Source organism: Poecilia reticulata, chromosome 12 (assembly GCF_904066995.2).
Source record: "Poecilia reticulata chromosome 12, P_reticulata-male-v2, whole genome shotgun sequence".
NCBI lineage: Eukaryota > Metazoa > Chordata > Actinopteri > Cyprinodontiformes > Poeciliidae > Poecilia > Poecilia reticulata.
In genome coordinates, this window is record NC_088841.1 from 10,837,010 (window position 1) to 10,850,005 (window position 12,996).

The window sequence follows — 12,996 nt, forward strand, 5'->3', positions numbered from 1 at the left end:
GTATGATATCTGAAATTTTTTTGTTTTTGTCCCTGAAATAAAAAGAGAAATAGCTCATGCTTTAACAAATAAGAGCTTCCATTGTCTATTGGCTAATTTTTACATTGTCATCACTTTGTTATATAAAAAAAATACATTAGTCTCAGCATAGTATTGAGGATGGTTTATTTTTAAGATCCAAGTATCAGTGCAAAAAAAATTAATACCATCAATTATAGTATCCTCAGCATTAGGCATACAAAGATACATCTGTAAAAATTGGAGGTAATTTAGTGAGGTTTGTCTGCTACATTTCAAAGACATATACTCTGCCTAACATCTATGCAATGCTGTCAAAGACAGAACAGGTTGTATAAAATCTGACAAAATTTTAGCTTAAAAAAATGTAAACAAGTTCATAAATACGTAAAACATTAAATAGAACTACAACCACTATCAAATAACAGTCGTATCCCATTAAACAAAGACAGTACAAGTAACTATTATGAGAAGAAAAAAATTATTTCATTTGAAACATTTTTAACAAATCCATAACACCAACGCTTCCCATTGCTGCAACTCTTAAATGAACATGCTGTAAACATGATTCGGTGCATGAATGTATGCGTTTTTCAGTTCCAGTATCTTCACCGGGCAACTGCCATGTAGTCGTCGTTCCTCGGTCCAGTCTGCCGCAGGATCGACATCCTCGTTTTGTTTTCCATCTTAATTTCACTCCAAAGTCCACACCGGCGAGTCCCGCCAGATGCGTCAGCAGTGGAAAAGCCCTCGCAAGGATCACCACGTCGTAACCAGGTTCTCATCCAAGGCTAGTTTGGGTTTCGTCGAATTCATGATTCCGTCTGTGTCGGTGTGACCTCTCATTTTATTTTGTTGACAGTCTCATAGTTCTTGAGCAGCATTTCCAGGAGTTTGTATCTCCAGTACAATTTATCTCCAACTTGCCTCAGCTCGCGAGCGCAGAGCTCCACGGCGGCAGGGAGATCTGTGAGGCAGGAAAAAAAAAGAAAAAAAGTCAAGGATAACATTAAGACTCGTAGTTTAACACGATCACATACTCAAACAGGTTTGTATACATCCTTTTTGACTCACCGTGTTTTTCCATTTTGACTGTCATCTTAGGCCAGAAGTTTTCAGATGTTCAGTTTTTCTTGATCACTGAGCTTTTAAACGCCTGCTGTGTTGCTTTGACAAGGAAGAACAGGTTGTAGCTAAACTTAGGAAGTGAAGCTTAAGTACTTAGGTCGAGGAATCCCCAGCAACGTCAAACTCCACCCACCATGAGAACTTGTTTATGGTATTGTTGTAAACTTCTCTAATCAGGAAGCCTTGCATAACATGTATTATCTTTATTCTCTTTATTATACACATCTGCTGGTAAGGCATGGCGGTACTAGAAAACTAATGAACATACTCACAAATTAAAAATTTGATAACTTAATAAATTCACAGCAGTGCAATATTGAAAGTAAGCAACTACAGTGAGTCATATGACGCAAGATGACATCATTTCTTACTCACATATTCGGATATACATCAATAAATTAAATCTTGCTTATTATTAATATACATTTATGTAAGTGTACAGTTTTACCAGTTCACAGGAGGATTGTTGTTGTGTTCAAATGGGACAAAACTCCAAAGGTTCACTGTCATTGTATTCACTATGTACACAGAAACCTGGAATACTGCAAGCAACAGCTGCACTATGTGGTTAACAACACAATGAACATGTGACAGACCTTCATTTTAAAAAGGAAATACACAGATCTCAATCCTCCATACAGGAGCATGAACATGTCACTACATGAACATGTCGGTTTCTCTGAAAAGGGGAAAGTACCACTGAATATACTTCCTTGTGCAGTCAGGTGACCGGTGGCCTGATGTTTTAGCTAAAACAATCTTACCTCACTCAAAAGCACCTTGATGCTTTATTTGGAAATTCTGTTGCAAAGAAGTCCCATTGTTTATGTTCACCATATTTGACTATTTTAGTGTGAGTACACACTTTCACAGCAGGCCTCGTAGCACATGGGTGATTTTTCTGTTTTATGTCTGAGAAGCTTGTTTCATCATCTTTTGTTACTGGTTCCTGGAATCAACAATGGTCTTTTTTTCCACTGGAAGATGTTCTGTATCATAAAATCAACTTTGACATTTGACAAAGATTAAAAAAAGAAAAAAAGGTTTTCAAATCAACCTGGGGTTATACTGGAACAATGAACTGAAGTAAATCAGCAAGTCCACCTTAGAGTAACTTGTAAACTTTAAATCAAGACACAAGTCCAATTAGGAAGCTGTGGTATGTCATTTGTGCAAAATCCCCCTCCAATCCAGCAGTTTTAAAACATATATAGAAGGAGAAATAGGCCAAAAATTCCGCCATAGGGATGCATGAGACTTAATGACAGCATCAAAATGCCATACAGCAGTTGTTGCTACCACGGCGACAGCTGACCCTCACTTTTTTCCCCCTTAAATAAATTAAACTGTAATTTGAAGACTCAAATGACGCTTGTCTAAAATTAAATTGGATTTGGTGAGCTAAAACATTTAAGTGTGACGGAAAGTAAAAATGTAAAAAAAAACAAAACAAAACAAACAAAAAAAACCCTGGAACAAAATAGACAGCACTGTAGAGACACCAGTAAACAGGTAAAAATCCTTAAAAACTGTTTTAACATGAACAATTTCATCATACATTTGATTTTAAAGTTATAGCAAATAAATGAGGAACGAGTAAAATGACACACTGGAACTGAGGAAGTGCTTCTTCCGCCTGTCTGGCTCCTTCCACGTTGTAAGTCACAAACGAAACAAACGGGTCACGTGGTTGAAGGAGGCGTGTCCACAGCTTATAATAGAACTATAAAATGTTTTTGAGTTCACTGTTATCATAATGTACAGAAGGTAATGTACCTAGAGAGACAGTAAATGTACCATGAACTTGTTTATCAATAGATGGGTCCTGCAAAACAGTTACTGATTGCTTATTCTGTAGCAAAGCATATTTAGGAAGACTGTTTAAGTATTATTATAATGCCCTCCAAAGTACTGAATTGGTTTCAGAATCAGAAATACAAAGATTATATCTGGAACTTTCCACTGAGAAATATCTATTATATATAAAGCGCTGAAATCTGTGTATTTCACAGGAAATATGGGTTTACTTAAGATCAACACTCACCAGCGTAACACCAGCACTCCAGTTAATGATTCTTCTTTGATTTATTTAAAAAAGCACAAGTTAACAAAGATCAAAAAGATAATACATCATAGAAGTGAATGATATGAGCGTTTTTTTTAAATCTATTTTACCATATTTTCTGGTATTTATTGTAATAAAAACAAAACTAAAGTTAAAAAACTACACAGCAAATTCAAAAGTATTAGATTTCCAGTGTAAGTGTTGTATGGTAAAAATACAATGTTAACTCAACAACATGAGTGTTAATGAGTGTTAGTTTCCCTAGCACTCACTAAAGAGTTCCAAAGAGTTCAAAAGCAATCCAGTCCAGTGTTGATTTTTAAATCAACACTCAGTCTGGTGTTGATTTAGAAATCAACATTAGACAGTTCTTCCCACAATTGTAACATATTTGTAACATCACATCAAGGAAGGAGCAACAGATAGGGTAGGGGTTGCAGCAGGACCCCGGCCTGGACCTACAAGGGGTCCAGACGGTAGGCAGATCATGCCTTCAGGGTTGCTAAAAACTTTACTAGACTGACAAATTTTAGTAACATAGTGGGCGTAAAATTTTGAATAAAATGTTGTGCCACATGACTGGCTTTATTTTCACTCTTATATTTAACTTTATGTCACACAAAACTACAAATGAATCGTCCTTATTGTCTCCAGGTTCATTCTGGGTAAAGTTTGTCACCAACGTCATCATCAGTTACTTGGCAACAGATGGCAAACTAGCTAGAGCATTTCTACGGACTACGTTAACATGTTTTGAATTTGTGTTGTTTCATCGTTAGTGAGTGGCCTGATGTTTCTGTTCTTCTCTTGGTTTGTTGTACATCATGTCAGATGGACGTCAGAATGACATAGTCGCTCTCTGTGGTTATGAAACTTGTTAGCTCCGCTGTTGCGGGGATGTCTATGTTGTAAAGTTAACACCTGCACCACACCTGAATACAATAATTAGGTGATTAGCAGGACTCTGGACATCTTATCTACACAATGAGGAGGCAATTGAGCCATTTGACTCTGGTGTTTTGTACCTGTGGCATATCTAAAAACTGCCAAAATGTTTTTTCTTTGTCAGTGTGTCATGTTGGTGACCGAAGCCTGTTATGATGACTCCAACACATTTCTTCAGACAGGTTGGCACAACTTTTAATGCTGTCCAAAACAATTTTCTATAAGCTGACTAATTTCTTTAGTAATTATTTCTGACTTTTTTATGCTTTATCTTGTAAACCGGGTGGGCAGAGTAATTTGAATTAATATGACGGTGACACACACAGGTGAGTCTGATTAGTTTTGTTCACACTTCTTCTTAAAATGTTTATTTATTATCCTAATGTTTCTTCTATATTTCTTGTTTTTCCTTCCAGGTTGGAAGTCTTCTTCCTTCATGTTGGCGAAAACAAGAGCAGCACCAAAGACACTTCACCATCTGTGATCACAAGACCATCCATGGCCGCTTCCAATGAACTTTCAAAGCACAGTTCACCTTCAGTGCAAAGTACCATGAATGAATGACCTTTGTTGCATATTGCTGTCAGTGCTGTTTGATGTTGTTTTGAAATAAAAGATTATATACTGCAACTGGTGCTGGTGTTTTTGTAGCATCTAATGTCTTTTAAAATGAATTTGGGGATTGTTGATGGCCAGTAGTTTCTGGAAAAAAAAGGTTTTAATTGCTCTAGTGGCTTTTATTTGGTATGAAATTGACAAAAAAAAGTGGGTAATGAAAGAAGGGGAAGACCAGGAAGCAAACTCATGACAGCCGCATTCAAAACTAGAGCCTCCATATGTGGGTTGTGCTTAACCCCTGTGCCACCACAGCACATCCTGCCAGTAGTATCTTAAAACTCAGATTTCTATGTTAATATATACTTTACACCGTTCTGTGTTAGATTAACACGTTCGTACTGTTAACTTTTGACAAAATACACTAGTGTTGAGTAAGTCAACACTGATGTGTGTTTAATTTCAACTACTGTGAGTGTTGATTCAACTATATCACAAATAACACTTTCAAAAGTGTAATTTCTACATCATCCAGAGTGGACCAATATAGACACTTTCAAAATGTTGAATTCAACTCTGTAGGAGTTGATGGAACACTTCCAAATTTGCAGTGTAGAGTTGAAACCAAAAATGTATATCACTCAATAAAAAGTCAGCAATATAAATATTTTTCTTATTAAATCAAACCAAACTTCTTTTGCTTCAGGTCAGTTACAATTACAAAATAATTTGTATTTACTGGACTAGCAGTAAAACCCCCATACTTCCCTGTTAGGCTGGTGTTCCCAAGTGTCACTTTTTCCTGCAAATGTAACAATGGTAATTATGACCAAACAGTTCCACTTTAGTTTCGTCAGACCACAAGGCTTATCTCCAAACAAAGTCTTTGTAGTTGTGCAGCTGCTAACTGCTATCTGGCTTTTTTATGCTGTTTTCTTTCCTTACTCCTGGCCCATGTCAGTTCAGGACACGCTGTACTGTGGATGATGACACCTGACAGCTTCAGCCAACATTTTAACAAGATCTTTGACTCTTGTGCTGGGATCAGTTTGTACATTTCAGACCAAAAATGATATGCATCTCTGGGAGACAGAAGACCCCATCTCCTTTCTAAGCAGTATGACGATTGGACATTCCCATCATGTCTATACTTGCGTCAGTCATTAAAATACCTGCATCCTGACTAAGAACTCTGTATCTTCTCTTATTTCTTGTCTCAGTCATATTACAGATACAACACATATTCAGATACACATCCAATTTTTATTGAAATATTAAATAATTTCCTTTTGTTAGGATTTTGTAGTCAATGGTGACTCAAGCTCAAGTTTCAGGAAACCATGCAGACTTCCAGAAAAATACTTTCCAAATCTTTTCTCAGGGCCTCCCTCTGCTGGTCAAAGGATGGTCTTTACAGCCATATAGGTACTTTTATAAATTAGTCATACAATAAAAACTGTCCTACAATAATTCAGCAGGATAACTGGCAAGTAGGAACACAAATAGATAGAGGGCGATAGAGTAGGGGTTTTTTTGCATTAGGCTGACATTCAGATGGTTCAGTGAAGGGTGGGGAAGAAGGATCGAAGGGGCAACCGCCCTAGTTGCCCAAATCAGATTCTGCCCCTGGTCGATTATAAGCATGTGTCATTGCAGCGAATGAAAATTACCTTAAGAAGGAATGCCATTCCTGGGTGGTGAAACTTAATACCAGGGGCTTCAGCGAGAGCGGACAGGTCCAAACGTGTCAGAACACTTCTATAATTCTGGGATACCTTAAGGAGATATTTAGTTTACATAACTAAATTGTTGTCCAGTGGCTTTGCTAGTGTTATTTTTATATCCCAGAAAATGTTCTTTTATGTTCTGACTGTTCCCTTTTATTACTACTCAGGTTCCGGTGTTACGTCAATCCGCGTTTCCCCATCAGATACGGTTCCCCCTGCGTCTTCTTCCCGCTCCGCCCCGCCCACGCGGCAAAATACACGCGTGCTCGTGGTAAGCACTGAGAAAGCACGCGCATAGGGAACTACGGCCACCGTGAAAGCTCAAACAACATGTTTCGCCAAAGTTGTCACTTTCTTCACGTTTTAGCGGGAAACTAATTATAATAACAATAACAGTAATAACACTAATAATAATAATAATAATAATAATAATAATAATAATAATAATAATAATAAATAATAGTGATGATAAATACAAAAATGTCACATAGGTATTATAATTATTATATATATATATATATATATATATATATATATATATATATATATATATATATATATATATATGCATCCATCCATCCATTTTCTTCCGCTTATCCGGATATATATATATATATATATATATAATATATTATATATATATATATATTATATATATATTATATATATATATATTATATATATTGTGTGTGTGTGTGTGTGTTAGTTATATATACATACATATATTTATAAAATAAAAATAGGACAATGTATTTTAATGCTCGATATTACCCATCAAATACCGTTTCCCTTGTTTTACAGTGGAGGAACGGTATCTGATGGCCATATTTCACCCATCAGATACCGCTCCCCTTATGTTAAAATCACCCATCAGATACCGGAAAACTTTCTCCTTCCTCTTGACCGATCTAGTTCGTTCTGTACTCGTTCATCAGGGAGTAAGCGGAGGAAAAAAATTACCTCTTCATGGGACCAGGTAACAGCAGAATATTGAGAGGAATTCATTGAAAAAAAAAAAAAAAAAAAATAAATATATATATATATTATATATATATATATATATATATATATTATATTATATATATAATTATATATATATATTAAAAAGAGCACTCTTGACAAATACAGTAAGAACAATTTAGTGAGAGCCAGCTGGAACCGATTAACGCCTGACTGCAAACAACCAACGGCTGTCTCTAAACCAATCAGCTGCAGAATTCAAGCAGCCCCGCTTGGCCGGCCCGATTGGAACCACAGCTCTTGTGGAACCGAGTCGGAAGTTCTAATGCAAAACGGTCGGCCCTACTTTGAACCCGTGCCGTGCCGTTTCGTTCCGTGCCGGACCCTGCAGTGCAAAAAGGGCTTTAGTGCAGTCGTTCTCAAACTGTGGTCCATGGGCGCCCCCTGGTGGTCCTTGAGGTACTGCATGTAAACGACCTTTTATTTGCCGTGACGTGAGCTCAAAAGTGCTAGCTAGCCAAAGGATTGTGTTAAAAGTAATGGAAAACTGGCTTACTCAAAAGTGTAACTTTGCTTGGTAATGAATGATGCTCTGCTTAACATCTACTATTGTTATTTTTATTTAATTAAATTATTAATTAATTAAATGAAATTATAAATACAATTGATAGAAATGGGTGGATTATTTTTATATTTAATGGTGCAGAAAATTATTTTTTGCTTCTGCTAAAGCAACTCAAGTCTGTTTTCTTTAATTGTGATTACAAACCACAAATAGCCCCAAAGTCAGTGGCGCAGCCAGAGGGGGGGGGGGGGGGGGCATGGGGGCCAGTGCCCCCCCTGTCATCTGATTGGCCCCCCCAGTGGCCCACCCAGATGATTGACATGTAACAGCACCAGGTTATTTCTGTACATATTTGGAATCATTCTAAGTCAACCTAATATGTAAAGAGGAAAACAATAATAAATATATGAAAAGAAAATGTATAAAACTTGATATAAGTCCATGTGATGACATAAATAAATAGATTTTTATCAGGCGCGATACCAGCCTCCTTTTACTTGTACTCATAAAAACTCCTGGGTGTTTCAGTTATGCTGCGCTGTGGTGCAACTCAAATGCTAAGCCCTTCATACCTGGTGGTGATGGTAAAACACCAATAAGTTATTTATTGATCCTCCGCAAAAAAAAGAGAAAAACCGAGAGGGGCCGACAATGTTCGTAGTTTGGAGCAGAGGTGGCGCTAGAGTTTTTTCATTGTCCGTCAAAGAAAAAAATTATTTATTTCCAATTTGTAGTCAGCAAACAAAACATTTATTATTTCTCTGCGAGTACGTTTTGAAATCAGGCAACATTTCACGAAATGACGTGATTAGAAGGCGGCAGAACTCTGATCGTTTCCTGATCCCGCATCACTTCCTCAGCGGGAGGAAAAACCAGCAGAAGCGGATCAGCTGCTGGACGCTCCAAAGCCTCTGGTCCGTTAAAGCGTCCAGATCAGAGATGATTCTCTGACAGATATTGTTCTATAATGATTAATAATGAGCTCCACGATGTTCTCTATGCATAAAGTTGAACTGAGCACCAAGTGGTCAGCTGATCACAGTCCTATTCCTCTATTTAAACTACAATAAGTAGATCAACACAACTTGATCACACATTTCTTTAGGTTTTCTCTGTGTGCTGCAAACTCATTAAATGTAAACTCATTAGAAGCCCGAACCACCATCAGGCAAATAATTCTGGTCCGACCCGAACTATTTTTACCTGTCAAATTACCTGTCAAAACAGAGCTTCCTAACCAAGGTGTCCATAACTCTTCAACACGCTATCAGCTTCCGGTCAGAAAGACGCATTTAGTTCAGTCCATGAGATAACTCTTTGCGTAAAAGTCTATCATGTCTCCATGTGCGCCAGTCCTCTGTCATTTGACATGTTAATTATAACATGTCAAATGACAGAGGGACTTAAAAAATAACCAATATTCAGTTTGGTTTTTTTTTTATTATATATATATATATATATATATGTGCGCGCACACATTTTAAAATTTTGCCCCCCAGACCTGTGGGCCCCCGTTGGCCCCCCAACTTTAAAAGTCTAGCTCCGCCACTGCCAAAGTGATGTGCACTGCTGGGACTTTACTTCCTGTATTACTTATTTTAGGTTGCCTCGACGGTCATATTTCAATCCTTTTTCTCATATTTCTCGGATTTAAGTAAGATGTCCCTCAGACACGCTTTTAATTGCAAGGGCAATATTTCTTAAACGCTTTTAATTTGTAATTGGTATCTGTAGTCAGCAGAGGGCAGCATACTCAAACATCATTTGGGAATGCCATGATCCATCCACCTATCTGTCGGCGTCATCATCACTGTGCGCGCGACACATTGACCCAAGAGAGTTGTTCTCACTTGACCCACAGTGTTTGTTGCAGAGGGAATGTACACGCTTGCAGGTAACCCTGCCTCTCTGCTGCTTGCTGTGTTTCAGTCATGAAGAAGCTTCACTTCAAAGACTTTTTCTGGGTGAGGTATTTGTATTCGGCTTTATTTTTTAATGGAGATTCAATCTAAAAGTTTATACGCCTCAGTTATGTACTTTTTCATTCAAAACTTAATGCATATACGAATAATTTAGTTAGATTTGATCTGATATATGTATTAAGCCTTTTCATTGATTGCTTATGTTCCATGTACCGTTACATACCCAAGTGAGGATATACAGTACTTTAATTCTTAGCTAGTAGCATGAAACAGAAAAGCTCATAACAAACTTGCACAATTATAATTGACCTTTTTTTTCCTAATCTAAAATCTCAATTTAATCAAATTTGCATTTATTGATCTTGTTGTACCATACAAAAGGAGTAGAATTGAGATTATTTTTGCTGGGTCACACATAGGCGCGAAGCTCAAAATATAAATATAGTGGAAATTGAAGTTTTTCTAATTCCACAGCATAGGCAGAACACGTTACAGTTAAAATAGTATGTTAAGGAACATGTAAGAGTGTTTTAATGAGAAAATAAAACTATTATTATTATTTTTTTTTTTCAGTGTCAGATTGACATCCACCGCTGGCTATGTACCATCATTCAGTATCTCAATGATGGAAGAGAACATGCAAAGAGGTGGAGACTTCATGAAGCTAGGTAAGGCTTTTCTCATAAATGCTCAGGAAATTGATTCTACTCGGGTCCAAATTCCAAACCAAAAGCTAAAGCAACGGGAATACGCTTTTTGTGTCATTGTGGGAAGCAATAAAGTTTATCATTTAAGATACTAAAGGAAAAGATATAATAAGGTGTGTTACTTCCTGGAGCAGCAAGACTACAAAAGGCTATTTTCTACACCTAACTACTCTAAATTGAGCCCCTTGCAACATTTCTGGATTATTTAAGTTGTAAAGTGTGTCCGTGAAGCATCTTTAGGCGTATTTTATTCCGGAGTCATGCAAAGTCATGTGTTTGCATTCTAAATTCCTCCTTCCTCCTATAATAATTAATCTACCCGAGCTCTATCACCCACCACCACACACACATTAACCCCTGTTATTTCTACCGCTAACCTGAGCTAAAGTAATGTAAATGATTGAGGAGCTCATTATGATTTAGTGCAACAGAACACTATTCATGTCATTATTATCGACAGTAATAAACTATAGAAATAGCTAGAAAAGCAGATTGCACAATACCACAACTGAAAGTTCCTTAAATTAAAAAGGAAAGCATACTGTGGACAAAACTGCTTCACAAAATACAAGAAGTAAGACTTTTTGATCATGGCAGTTGCTGTAAAGAGACGTTACCAAGCTAAAATACCTAAAACTGTGAAAATGTAAAGTAGAATTAAAGGGAATTGAGCCTTAAAGCCATGTCTGTTCTTGCAGAAATTCATGCTTGCATTTACAGAACCTTGTTGGGAGTTTCTGTACATACTGTGTGTTACTGTTTACTAGTCAGGGTCAGAAAAGTAACAGAGTAGTAATGGAGTATTAAAGGATATTTGTTCCAATATAGTTTTTGAGTAGCTGTTTCCTGCTCTGGTATCTGTGTGCTGCGTTTCTTCACTTGATTGATTGCTGTGTAAAGGCCTGGGCTTGGTCTTGGTGTGCCTAACAAAAAGCAAAATACAGATAATCAGTTTTGGTTTATAAGTAGCTCAATAAACTTTAAGTTATTTTGAGCGCTACATCAAGAGCTACATAAAGAGCTCTTGATGTAGCTGTTTCTGCATTTGTCACACAGGTGACAAATGCAGGTAAATTTAGTCAGTTTTCTCAGTTGTGTCATCGGATGTAACTTATAAAAGTAGCAACTGCATATACTTTTCATGCATCATGTCAGCATGAATTGTAACCACAGCATGTAACCATGCTTCAAAGCAACAAGTGAGCTTATTTACATTCCTTTTTGCTTATCAGTCAAGCAAGAGGCTAATATGCAAATAAATCTACATATATATATATATATATATATATATATCCATCCATCCATTTTCTTCCGCTTATCCGGAAATCCGGAATATATATATATATGTGTGTGTGTGTGTGTGTGTGTGTGTGTGTTTAGTTATATATACATATATATATTTATGAAATAAAGACAGGGCAATGTATTTTAATGCTCGATATTACCCATCAGATACCGTTTCCCTTGTTTTACAGTGGGGGAACGGTATCTGATGGTCATATTTCATCCATCAGATACCGTTCCCCCTATGTTAAAATCACCCATCAGATACCGTTCCCCTTGTTTTACAGTGGGGGAACGGTATCTGATGGCCATATTTCGCCCATCAGATACCGTTCCCCTTATGTTAAAATCACCCATCAGATACCGGAAAACTTTCTCCTTCCTCGTTGACCGATCTTGTTCGTTCTGTACTCGTTCATCAGGGAGTAAGCGGAGGAAAAAAAATGACCTCATCATGGGACCAGGTAACAGCAGAATATTGAGAGGAATTCATTGAAAAATATATATATATATATTAAAAAGAGCACTCTTGACAAAATACAGTAAGAACAATTTAGTGAGAGCCAGCTGGAACCGATTAACGCCTGACTGCAAAACAACCAACGGCTGTCTCTAAACCAATCAGCTGCAGAATTCAAAGCAGCCCCGCTTGGCCGGCCCGATTGGAACCACAGCTCTTGTGGAACCGAGTCGGAAGTTCTAATGCAAAAACGGTCGGCCCTACTTTGAACCCGTGCCGTGCCGTTTCGTTCCGTGCCGGACCCTGCAGTGCAAAAAGGGCTTTAGTGCAGTCGTTCTCAAACTGCGGTCCATGGGCGCCCCCTGGTGGTCCTTGAGGTACTGCATGTAAACGACCTTTTATTTGCCGTGACGTGAGCTCAAAAGTGCTAGCTAGCCAAAGGATTGTGTTAAAAGTAATGGAAAACTGGCTTACTCAAAAGTGTAACTTTGCTTGGTAATGAATGATGCTCTGCTTACACATCTACTATTGTTATTTTTATTTAATTAAATTATTAAATTAATTAAATGAAATTAATAAATACAATTGATAGAAATGGGTGGATTGTTTTTATATTTAATGGTGCAGAAAATTATTTTTTGCTTCTGCTAAAGCAACTCA

The 12,996-nt window shown here is 37.2% G+C and overlaps 1 long non-coding RNA gene across 1 annotated transcript; it reads right to left on the reverse strand.

Moving 5' to 3' along the window:
• Nucleotides 1–148: 148 nt before the first annotated feature.
• Nucleotides 149–2,939, reverse strand: LOC145554144 (uncharacterized). The gene is made up of 2 exons (XR_014090190.1): nt 1,093–2,939; nt 149–985 (listed from the first exon to the last, which is right to left on the reverse strand). It is a non-coding gene; the product is annotated as an uncharacterized LOC145554144 (long non-coding RNA).
• Between the last annotated feature and the right edge of the window lie 10,057 nt (nt 2,940–12,996).